Source organism: Bombina bombina, chromosome 5 (genome assembly GCF_027579735.1).
Source record: "Bombina bombina isolate aBomBom1 chromosome 5, aBomBom1.pri, whole genome shotgun sequence".
Classification (NCBI taxonomy): Eukaryota; Metazoa; Chordata; class Amphibia; order Anura; family Bombinatoridae; genus Bombina; species Bombina bombina.
The window spans coordinates 1165778001-1165792288 of NC_069503.1; the positions used below are offsets into that span (position 1 = coordinate 1165778001).

General features: G+C 39.8%; 1 protein-coding gene across 1 annotated transcript in view; it reads right to left on the minus strand.

Annotated features, from left to right (window-relative positions):
- The window catches only part of MAF1 (MAF1 homolog, negative regulator of RNA polymerase III), a gene marked incomplete in the record, with an annotated part of 161163 nt that extends 159888 nt beyond the window's left edge, over positions 1–1275 (minus strand). Inside the window, 1 exon segment of the mRNA XM_053715512.1 lies at positions 989–1275.
- Between the last annotated feature and the right edge of the window lie 13013 nt (positions 1276–14288).

Genomic DNA, 14288 nt, shown 5'->3' on the forward strand with positions numbered 1-14288 from the left:
TGACACAAGTCAGGAGTGACAATAACACATGAAATAACCAGGTCAGGTGAACAATAACACATGAAATTACACAGTCAGGTGACAATAACACATGAAATACACAGGTCAGGTGACAATAACACATGAAATACACAGGTCAGGTGACAATAACACATGAAATACACAGGTCAGGTGACAATAACACATAAAATACACAGGTCAAGTGACAATAACACATGAAATACACAAGTCAGGTGACAATAACACATGAAATACACAAGTCAGGAGACAATAACACATGAAATACACATATGACACAAGTCAGGTGACAATAACACATGAAATACACAGGTCAAGTGACAATAACACATGAAATACACAAGTCAGGAGACAATAACACATGAAATACACATATGACACAAGTCAGGTGACAATAACACATGAAATACACAGGTCAGGTGACAATAACACATGAAATACACAGGTCAGGTGACAATAACACATGAAATACACAGGTCAGGTGACAATAACACATGAAATACACAGGTCAGGTGACAATAACACATGAAATACACAAGTCAGGAGACAATAACACATGAAATACACAAGTCAGGAGACAATAACACATGAAATACACAAGTCAGGTGACAATAACACATGAAATACACAAGTCAGGTGACAATAACACATGAAATACACAGGTCAGGTGACAATAACACATGAAATACACAGGTCAGGTGACAATAACACATGAAATACACAAGTCAGGTGACAATAACACATGAAATACACAAGTCAGGAGACAATAGCACATGAAATACACAGGTCAAGTGACAATAACACATGAAATACACAAGTCAGGTGACAATAACACATGAAATACACAAGTCAGGTGACAATAACACATGAAATACACAAGTCAGGTGACAATAACACACGTTACACAGCCATGTGACACTGGCACATAAAATAAAGAGATAAAACACAACAAAACAACTATAGAACCTACAGAACTCACGGGGTTTCACTTCCGGCATCACACTATGCACTACCGCAAATCTCTTTAGAGGAGGAGCTCATCCGCCATTTAACATCCGGAAGTTACGTCAAACTCATATCCTCCTGGTGCATAATCTTTTCTGTCCTCACATTTTATAAAGCCCGTGTAAAGCAGCTCACATAACAGGAAATGCTCATCACATACTGAGTACTCTGGCACCGACTATGCTCCATATACCGGAAACATGATCTAAGACACACAAATATGCGTTCCAAATACCGGAAGTAATGCACTGTGAGACGCAAATATGCGTTCCAAATACCAGAAGAAATGCACTGTGACTCGCAAATATGTGTTCCAAATACCGGAAGTAATGCTCTATGCCATTAAAGTATGGTTCCACATACCGGAAGTAATGCACTGTGACACGGAAACGCAAATATGTGCTAAAATATCAGAAGCTACTGCTGTGTAACACACAAATATGTGCTCTAATACCAGATCTACTGCTGTGTAACACACAAATATGTGCTCAAATACCAGCAGCTACTGCTCTGTAACACACAAATATGTGCTCAAATACCAGCAGCTACTGCTGTGTAACACACAAATATGTGCTCAACTACCAGCAGCTACTGCTGTGTAACACACAAATATGTGCACAAATACCAGCAGCTACTGCTGTGTAACACACAAATATGTGCTCAAATACCAGCAGCTACTGCTCTGTAACACACAAATATGTGCTCAAATACCAGCAGCTACTGCTCTGTAACACACAAATATGTGCTCAAATACCAGATCTACTGCTCTGTAACACACAAATATGTGCTAAAATACCAGATCTACTGCTGTGTAACACACAAATATGTGCTCAAATACCAGCAGCTACTGCTGTGTAACACAAAAATATGTGCTCAAATACCAGATCTACTGCTCTGTAACACACAAATATGTGCTCAAATACCAGCAGCTACTGCTGTGTAACACACAAATATGTGCTCAAATACCAGCAGCTACTGCTCTGTAACACACAAATATGTGCTCAAATACCAGCAGCTACTGCTCTGTAACACACAAATATGTGCTCAAATATCAGAAGCTACTGCTGTGTAACACACAAATATGTGCTCTAATACCAGATCTACTGCTGTGTAACACACAAATATGTGCTCAAATACCAGATCTACTGCTGTGTAACACACAAATATGTGCTCAAATACCAGCAGCTACTGCTGTGTAACACACAAATATGTGCTCAAATACCAGCAGCTACTGCTGTGTAACACACAAATATGTGCTCAAATACAAGCAGCTACTGCTCTGTAACACACAAATATGTGCACAAATACCAGATCTACTGCTGTGTAACACACAAATATGTGCACAAATACCAGATCTACTGCTGTGTAACACACAAATATGTGCACAAATACCAGCAGCTACTGCTGTGTAGCACACAAATATGTGCTCAAATACCAGCAGCTACTCCTGTGTAACACACAAATATGTGCTCAAATACCAGCAGCTACTGCTGTGTAACACACAAATATGTGCACAAATACCAGCAGCTACTGCTGTGTAACACACAAATATGTGCTCAAATACCAGCAGCTACTGCTGTGTAACACACAAATATGTGCTCAACTACCAGATCTACTGCTGTGTAACACACAAATATGTGCTCAACTACCAGATCTACTGCTGTGTAACACACAAATATGTGCTCAAATACCAGATCTACTGCTGTGTAACACACAAATATGTGCACAAATACCAGATCTACTGCTGTGTAACACACAAATATGTGCTCAAATACCAGCAGCTACTGCTGTGTAACACACAAATATGTGCACAAATACCAGCAGCTACTGCTGTGTAACACACACATATGTGCACAAATACCAGCAGCTACTGCTGTGTAGCACACAAATATGTGCACAAATACCAGATCTACTGCTGTGTAACACACACATATGTGCACAAATACCAGCAGCTACTCCTGTGTAAAACACAAATATGTGCTCAAATACCAGATCTACTGCTGTGTAACACACAAGTATGTGCACAAATACCAGATCTACTGCTGTGTAACACACAAACATGTGCTCAAATACCAGATCTACTGCTGTGTAATACACAAATATGTGCTCAAATACCAGCAGCTACTGCTCTGTAACACACAAATATGTGCACAAATACCAGCAGCTACTGCTGTGTAAAACACAAATATGTGCTCAAATACCAGATCTACTGCTGTGTAACACACAAGTATGTGCACAAATACCAGATCTACTGCTCTGTAACACACAAATATGTGCTCAAATACCAGATCTACTGCTGTGTAACACACAAATATGTGCTCAAATACCAGCAGCTACTGCTGTGTAACACAAAAATATGTGCTCAAATACCAGCAGCTACTGCTGTGTAACACACAAATATGTGCTCAAATACCAGCAGCTACTGCTCTGTAACACACAAATATGTGCTCAAATACCAGATCTACTGCTCTGTAACACACAAATATGTGCTCAAATACCAGCAGCTACTGCTGTGTAACACACAAATATGTGCTCAAATACCAGATCTACTGCTCTGTAACACACAAATATGTGCTCAAATACCAGATCTACTGCTGTGTAACACACAAATATGTGCTCAAATACCAGCAGCTACTGCTGTGTAACACAAAAATATGTGCTCAAATACCAGCAGCTACTGCTGTGTAACACACAAATATGTGCTCAAATACCAGCAGCTACTGCTCTGTAACACACAAATATGTGCACAAATACCAGATCTACTGCTGTGTAACACACAAATATGTGCTCAAATACCAGCAGCTACTGCTCTGTAACACACAAATATGTGCACAAATACCAGATCTACTGCTGTGTAACACACAAACATGTGCTCAAATACCAGATCTACTGCTGTGTAATACACAAATATGTGCTCAAATACCAGCAGCTACTGCTCTGTAACACACAAATATGTGCACAAATACCAGCAGCTACTGCTGTGTAAAACACAAATATGTGCTCAAATACCAGATCTACTGCTGTGTAACACACAAGTATGTGCACAAATACCAGATCTACTGCTCTGTAACACACAAATATGTGCTCAAATACCAGATCTACTGCTGTGTAACACACAAATATGTGCTCAAATACCAGCAGCTACTGCTGTGTAACACAAAAATATGTGCTCAAATACCAGCAGCTACTGCTGTGTAACACACAAATATGTGCTCAAATACCAGCAGCTACTGCTCTGTAACACACAAATATGTGCTCAAATACCAGATCTACTGCTCTGTAACACACAAATATGTGCTCAAATACCAGCAGCTACTGCTGTGTAACACACAAATATGTGCTCAAATACCAGATCTACTGCTCTGTAACACACAAATATGTGCTCAAATACCAGATCTACTGCTGTGTAACACACAAATATGTGCTCAAATACCAGCAGCTACTGCTGTGTAACACAAAAATATGTGCTCAAATACCAGCAGCTACTGCTGTGTAACACACAAATATGTGCTCAAATACCAGCAGCTACTGCTCTGTAACACACAAATATGTGCTCAAATACCAGATCTACTGCTCTGTAACACACAAATATGTGCTCAAATACCAGCAGCTACTGCTGTGTAACACACAAATATGTGCTCAAATACCAGCAGCTACTGCTCTGTAACACACAAATATGTGCTCAAATACCAGCAGCTACTGCTGTGTAACACACAAATATGTGCACAAATACCAGATCTACTGCTGTGTAACACACAAATATGTGCACAAATACCAGCAGCTACTGCTGTGTAACACACAAATATGTGCTCAAATACCAGATCTACTGCTGTGTAATACACAAATATGTGCACAAATACCAGATCTACTGCTGTGTAACACACAAGTATGTGCACAAATACCAGATCTACTGCTCTGTAACACACAAATATGTGCTCAAATACCAGATCTACTGCTGTGTAACACACAAATATGTGCTCAAATACCAGCAGCTACTGCTCTGTAACACAAAAATATGTGCACAAATACCAGATCTACTGCTGTGTAACACACAAATATGTGCACAAATACCAGATCTACTGCTGTGTAACACACACATATGTGCACAAATACCAGATCTACTGCTGTGTAACACACAAATATGTGCACAAATACCAGCAGATACTGCTGTGTAACACACAAATATGCACTCAAATACCAGATCTACTGCTGTGTAACACACAAATATGTGCTCAATTACCAGATCTACTGCTGTGTAACACACAAATATGTGCACAAATACCAGATCTACTGCTCTGTAACGCACAAATGTGTGCTCAAATACCAGCAGCTAATGCTCTGTAACTCACAAATATGTGCTCAATTACCAGATCTACTGCTGTGTAACACACAAATATGTGCTCAAATACCAGCAGCTACTGCTTTGTAACACACAAATATGTGCTCAAATACCAGCAGCTACTGCTGTGTAACACACAAATGTGTGCACAAATACCAGATCTACTGCTGTGTAACACACAAATATGTGCACAAATACCAGCAGCTACTGCTGTGTAACACACAAATATGTGCTCAAATACCAGCAGCTACTGCTGTGTAACACACAAATATGTGCTCAAATACCAGATCTACTGCTGTGTAACACACAAATATGTGCACAAATACCAGCAGCTACTGCTGTGTAACACACAAATATGTGCACAAATACCAGCAGCTACTGTTGTGTAACACACAAATATGTGCTCAAATACCAGATATACTGCTGTGTAACACACAAATATGTGCACAAATACCAGATCTACTGCTGTGTAACACACACATATGTGCACAAATACCAGATCTACTGCTGTGTAACACACAAACATGTGCTCAAATACCAGCAGCTACTGCTGTGTAACACACACATATGTGCACAAATACCAGATCTACTGCTGTGTAACACACAAATATGTGCTCAAATACCAGATCTACTGCTCTGTAACACACAAATATGTGCTCAAATACCAGCAGCTACTGCTCTGTAACACACAAATATGTGCTCAAATACCAGCAGCTACTGCTCTGTAACACACAAATATGTGCACAAATACCAGCAGCTACTGCTGCGTAACACACAAATATGTGCACAAATACCAGATCTACTGCTGTGTAACACACAAATATGTGCTCAAATACCAGATCTACTGCTGTGTAACACACAAATATGTGCTCAAATACCAGCAGCTACTACTCTGTAACACACAAATATGTGCTCAAATACCAGCAGCTACTGCTGTGTAACACACAAATATGTGCACAAATACCAGATATACTGCTGTGTAACACACAAATATGTGCACAAATACCAGCAGCTACTGCTGTGTAACACACAAATATGTGCACAAATACCAGATCTACTGCTGTGTAACACACAAATATGTGCACAAATACCAGATCTACTGCTGTGTAACACACACATATGTGCACAAATACCAGTTCTACTGCTGTGTAACACACAAATATGTGCACAAATACCAGATCTACTGCTGTGTAACACACAAATATGTGCTCAAATACCAGCAGCTACTGTTCTGTAACACACAAATATGTGCTCAAATACCAGCAGCTACTGCTCTGTAACACACAAATATGTGCTCAAATACCAGATCTACTGCTGTGTAACACACAAATATGTGCTCAAATACCAGCAGCTACTGCTCTGTAACACACAAATATGTGCTCAAATACCAGCAGCTACTGCTGTGTAACACACAAATATGTGCACAAATACCAGATCTACTGCTGTGTAACACACAAGTATGTGCACAAATACCAGATCTACTGCTGTGTAACACACAAATATGTGCTCAAATACCAGATCTACTGCTGTGTAACACACAAATATGTGCTCAAATACCAGCAGCTACTGCTCTGTAACACACAAATATGTGCTCAAATACCAGCAGCTACTGCTCTGTAACACACAAATATGTGCTCAAATACCAGATCTACTGCTGTGTAACACACAAATATGTGCTCAAATACAAGCAGCTACTGCTCTGTAACACACAAATATGTGCTCAAATACCAGCAGCTACTGCTGTGTAACACACAAATATGTGCACAAATACCAGATCTACTGCTGTGTAACACACAAATATGTGCTCAAATACCAGCAGCTACTGCTCTGTAACACACAAATATGTGCTCAAATACCATCAGCTACTGCTGTGTAACACACAAATATGTGCACAAATACCAGCATCTACTGCTGTGTAACACACAAATATGTGCACAAATACCAGATCTACTGCTGTGTAACACACAAATATGTGCTCAACTACCAGATCTACTGCTGTGTAACACACAAATATGTGCTCAAATACCAGCAGCTACTGCTCTGTAACACACAAATATGTGCTCAAATACCAGATCTACTGCTGTGTAACACACAAATATGTGCTCAAATACCAGCAGCTACTGCTGTGTAACACACAAATATGTGCTCAAATACCAGATCTACTGCTGTGTAACACACAAATATGTGCTCAAATACCAGCAGCTACTGCTCTGTAACACACAAATATGTGCTCAAATATCAGATCTACTGCTGTGTAACACACAAATATGTGCTCAAATACCAGATCTACTGCTGTGTAACACACAAATATGTGCTCAAATACCAGCAGCTACTGCTCTGTAACACACAAATATGTGCACAAATACCAGATCTACTGCTGTGTAACACACAAATATGTGGACAAATACCAGATCTACTGCTGTGTAACACACAAATATGTGCTCAAATACCAGATCTACTGCTGTGTAACACACAAATATGTGTTCAAATACCACCAGCTACTGCTCTGTAACACACAAATATGTGCTAAAATACCAGCAGCTACTGCTCTGTAACACACAAATATGTGCTCAAATACCAGATCTACTGCTGTGTAACACACAAATATGTGCTCAAATACCAGCAGCTACTGCTCTGTAACACACAAATATGTGCTCAAATACCAGCAGCTACTGCTGTGTAACACACAAATATGTGCACAAATACCAGATCTACTGCTGTGTAACACACAAATATGTGCTCAAATACCAGATCTACTGCTGTGTAACACACAAATATGTGCACAAATACCAGATCTACTGCTGTGTAACACACAAATATGTGCTCAAATACCAGAAGCTACTTCTCTGTAACACACAAATATGTGCTCAAATACCAGCAGCTACTGCTCTGTAACACACAAATATGTGCTCAAATACCAGATCTACTGCTGTGTAACACACAAATATGTGCTCAAATACCAGCAGCTACTGCTCTGTAACACACAAATATGTGCTCAAATACCAGCAGCTACTGCTGTGTAACACACAAATATGTGCACAAATACCAGATCTACTGCTGTGTAACACACAAGTATGTGCACAAATACCAGATCTACTGCTGTGTAACACACAAATATGTGCTCAAATACCAGATCTACTGCTGTGTAACACACAAATATGTGCTCAAATACCAGCAGCTACTGCTCTGTAACACAAATATGTGCTCAAATACCAGCAGCTACTGCTCTGTAACACACAAATATGTGCTCAAATACCAGATCTACTGCTGTGTAACACAAAAATATGTGCTCAAATACAAGCAGCTACTGCTCTGTAACACACAAATATGTGCACAAATACCAGATCTACTGCTGTGTAACACACAAGTATGTGCACAAATACCAGATCTACTGCTGTGTAACACACAAATATGTGCTCAAATACCAGATCTACTGCTGTGTAACACACAAATATGTGCTCAAATACCAGCAGCTACTGCTCTGTAACATACAAATATGTGCACAAATAGCAGATCTACTGCTGTGTAACACACAAATATGTGCACAAATACCAGATCTACTGCTGTGTAACACACAAATATGTGCTCAAATACCAGATCTACTGCTGTGTAACACACAAATATGTGTTCAAATACCAGCAGCTACTGCTCTGTAACACACAAATATGTGCTCAAATACCAGCAGCTACTGCTCTGTAACACACAAATATGTGCTCAAATACCAGATCTACTGCTGTGTAACACACAAATATGTGCTCAAATACCAGCAGCTACTGCTCTGTAACACACAAATATGTGCTCAAATACCAGCAGCTACTGCTGTGTAACACACAAATATGTGCACAAATACCAGATCTACTGCTGTGTAACACACAAATATGTGCTCAAATACCAGCAGCTACTGCTCTGTAACACACAAATATGTGCTCAAATACCAGCAGCTACTGCTCTGTAACACACAAATATGTGCACAAATACCAGATCTACTGCTGTGTAACACACAAATATGTGCACAAATACCAGATCTACTGCTGTGTAACACACAAATATGTGCTCAAATACCAGATCTACTGCTGTGTAACACACAAATATGTGTTCAAATACCACCAGCTACTGCTCTGTAACACACAAATATGTGCTAAAATACCAGCAGCTACTGCTCTGTAACACACAAATATGTGCTCAAATACCAGATCTACTGCTGTGTAACACACAAATATGTGCTCAAATACCAGCAGCTACTGCTCTGTAACACACAAATATGTGCTCAAATACCAGCAGCTACTGCTGTGTAACACACAAATATGTGCACAAATACCAGATCTACTGCTGTGTAACACACAAATATGTGCTCAAATACCAGATCTACTGCTGTGTAACACACAAATATGTGCACAAATACCAGATCTACTGCTGTGTAACACACAAATATGTGCTCAAATACCAGAAGCTACTTCTCTGTAACACACAAATATGTGCTCAAATACCAGCAGCTACTGCTCTGTAACACACAAATATGTGCTCAAATACCAGATCTACTGCTGTGTAACACACAAATATGTGCTCAAATACCAGCAGCTACTGCTCTGTAACACACAAATATGTGCTCAAATACCAGCAGCTACTGCTGTGTAACACACAAATATGTGCACAAATACCAGATCTACTGCTGTGTAACACACAAGTATGTGCACAAATACCAGATCTACTGCTGTGTAACACACAAATATGTGCTCAAATACCAGATCTACTGCTGTGTAACACACAAATATGTGCTCAAATACCAGCAGCTACTGCTGTGTAACACACAAATATGTGCTCAAATACCAGCAGCTACTGCTCTGTAACACACAAATATGTGCTCAAATACCAGCAGCTACTGCTGTGTAACACACAAATATGTGCACAAATTCCAGCAGCTACTGCTGTGTAACACACAAATATGTGCACAAATACCAGATCTACTGCTGTGTAACACACACATATGTGCACAAATACCAGATCTACTGCTGTGTAACACACAAATATGTGCACAAATACCAGCAGATACTGCTGTGTAACACACAAATATGCGCTCAAATACCAGATCTACTGCTCTGTAACACACAAATATGTGCTCAAATACCAGCAGCTAATGCTCTGTAACACACAAATATGTGCTCAATTACCAGATCTACTGCTGTGTAACACACAAATATGTGCTCAAAAACCAGCAGCTACTGCTTTGTAACACAAATATGTGCTCAAATACCAGCAGCTACTGCTGTGTAACACACAAATGTGTGCACAAATACCAGATCTACTGCTGTGTAACACACAAATATGTGCACAAATACCAGCAGCTACTGCTGTGTAACACACAAATATGTGCTCAAATACCAGCAGCTACTGCTGTGTAACACACAAATATGTGCTCAAATACCAGATCTACTGCTGTGTAACACACAAATATGTGCACAAATACCAGCAGCTACTGCTGTGTAACACACAAATATGTGCACAAATACCAGCAGCTACTGCTGTGTAACACACAAATATGTGCTCAAATATCAGATATACTGCTGTGTAACACACAAATATGTGCACAAATACCAGATCTACTGCTGTGTAACACACACATATGTGCACAAATACCAGATCTACTGCTGTGTAACACACAAACATGTGCTCAAATACCAGCAGCTACTGCTGTGTAACACACACATATGTGCACAAATACCAGATCTACTGCTGTGTAACACACAAATATGTGCTCAAATACCAGATCTACTGCTCTGTAACACACAAATATGTGCTCAAATACCAGCAGCTACTGCTCTGTAACACACAAATATGTGCTCAAATACCAGATCTACTGCTGTGTAACACACAAATATGTGCTCAAATACAAGCAGCTACTGCTCTGTAACACACAAATATGTGCACAAATACCAGATCTACTGCTGTGTAACACACAAGTATGTGCACAAATACCAGATCTACTGCTGTGTAACACACAAATATGTGCTCAAATACCAGATCTACTGCTGTGTAACACACAAATATGTGCTCAAATACCAGCAGCTACTGCTCTGTAACACACAAATATGTGCACAAATACCAGATCTACTGCTGTGTAACACACAAATATGTGCACAAATACCAGATCTACTGCTGTGTAACACACAAATATGTGCTCAAATACCAGATCTACTGCTGTGTAACACACAAATATGTGTTCAAATACCAGCAGCTACTGCTCTGTAACACACAAATATGTGCTCAAATACCAGCAGCTACTGCTCTGTAACACACAAATATGTGCTCAAATACCAGATCTACTGCTGTGTAACACACAAATATGTGCTCAAATACCAGCAGCTACTGCTCTGTAACACACAAATATGTGCTCAAATACCAGCAGCTACTGCTGTGTAACACACAAATATGTGCACAAATACCAGATCTACTGCTGTGTAACACACAAATATGTGCTCAAATACCAGCAGCTACTGCTCTGTAACACACAAATATGTGCTCAAATACCAGCAGCTACTGCTCTGTAACACACAAATATGTGCACAAATACCAGATCTACTGCTGTGTAACACACAAATATGTGCACAAATACCAGATCTACTGCTGTGTAACACACAAATATGTGCTCAAATACCAGATCTACTGCTGTGTAACACACAAATATGTGTTCAAATACCACCAGCTACTGCTCTGTAACACACAAATATGTGCTAAAATACCAGCAGCTACTGCTCTGTAACACACAAATATGTGCTCAAATACCAGATCTACTGCTGTGTAACACACAAATATGTGCTCAAATACCAGCAGCTACTGCTCTGTAACACACAAATATGTGCTCAAATACCAGCAGCTACTGCTGTGTAACACACAAATATGTGCACAAATACCAGATCTACTGCTGTGTAACACACAAATATGTGCTCAAATACCAGATCTACTGCTGTGTAACACACAAATATGTGCACAAATACCCGCAGCTACTGCTGTGTAACACACAAATATGTGCACAAATACCAGATCTACTGCTGTGTAACACACAAATATGTGCACAAATACCAGCAGCTACTGCTGTGTAACACACAAATATGTGCTCAAATACCAGATCTACTGCTGTGTAATACACAAATATGTGCTCAAATACCAGATCTACTGCTGTGTAACACACAAATATGTGCACAAATACCAGATCTTCTGCTGTGTAACACACAAATATGTGCACAAATACCAGATCTACTGCTGTGTAACACACAAATATGTGCACAAATACCAGATCTACTGCTGTGTAACACACAAATATGTGCTCAAATACCAGCAGCTACTGCTGCGTAACACACAAATATGTGCGCAAATACCAGATCTACTGCTCTGTAACACACAAATATGTGCACAAATACCAGCAGCTACTGCTGTGTAACACACACATATGTGCACAAATACCAGCAGCTACTGCTGCGTAACACACAAATATGTGCACAAATACCAGATCTACTGCTGTGTAACACACAAATATGTGCTCAAATACCAGCAGCTACTGCTGCGTAACACACAAATATGTGCACAAATACCAGATCTACTGCTCTGTAACACACAAATATGTGCACAAATACCAGCAGCTACTGCTGCGTAACACACAAATATGTGCACAAATACCAGATCTACTGCTGTGTAACACACAAATATGTGCACAAATACCAGCAGCTACTGCTGTGTAACACACACATATGTGCACAAATACCAGATCTACTGCTGTGTAACACACAAATATGTGCTCAAATACCAGAAGCTACTTCTCTGTAACACACAAATATGTGCTCAAATACCAGCAGCTACTGCTGTGTAACACACAAATATGTGCACAAATACCAGATCTACTGCTGTGTAACACACAAATATGTGCACAAATACCAGATCTACTGCTGTGTAACACACAAATATGTGCACAAATACCAGATCTACTGCTGTGTAACACACAAATATGTGCTCAAATACCAGCAGCTACTGCTCTGTAACACACAAATATGTGCTCAAATACCAGCAGCTACTGCTGTGTAACACACAAATATGTGCACAAATACCAGATCTACTGCTGTGTAACACACAAGTATGTGCACAAATACCAGATCTACTGCTGTGTAACACACAAATATGTGCTCAAATACCAGATCTACTGCTGTGTAACACACAAATATGTGCTCAAATACCAGCAGCTACTGCTGTGTAACACACAAATATGTGCTCAAATACCAGCAGCTACTGCTCTGTAACACACAAATATGTGCACAAATTCCAGCAGCTACTGCTGTGTAACACACAAATATGTGCACAAATACCAGATCTACTGCTGTGTAACACACACATATGTGCACAAATACCAGATCTACTGCTGTGTAACACAAAAATATGTGCACAAATACCAGCAGATACTGCTGTGTAACACACAAATATGCGCTCAAATACCAGATCTACTGCTGTGTAACACACAAATATGTGCTCAATTACCAGATCTACTGCTGTGTAACACACAAATATGTGCACAAATACCATATCTACTGCTCTGTAACACACAAATGTGTGCTCAAATACCAGCAGCTAATGCTCTGTAACACACAAATATGTGCTCAATTACCAGATCTACTGCTCTGTAACACACAAATATGTGCTCAAATACCAGCAGCTACTGCTGTGTAACACACAAATATGTGCACAAATACCAGATCTACTGCTGTGTAACACACAAGTATGTGCACAAATACCAGATCTACTGCTGTGTAACACACAAATATGTGCTCAAATACCAGATCTACTGCTGTGTAACACACAAATATGTGCTCAAATACCAGCAGCTACTGCTGTGTAACACACAAATATGTGCTCAAATACCAGCAGCTACTGCTCTGTAACACAC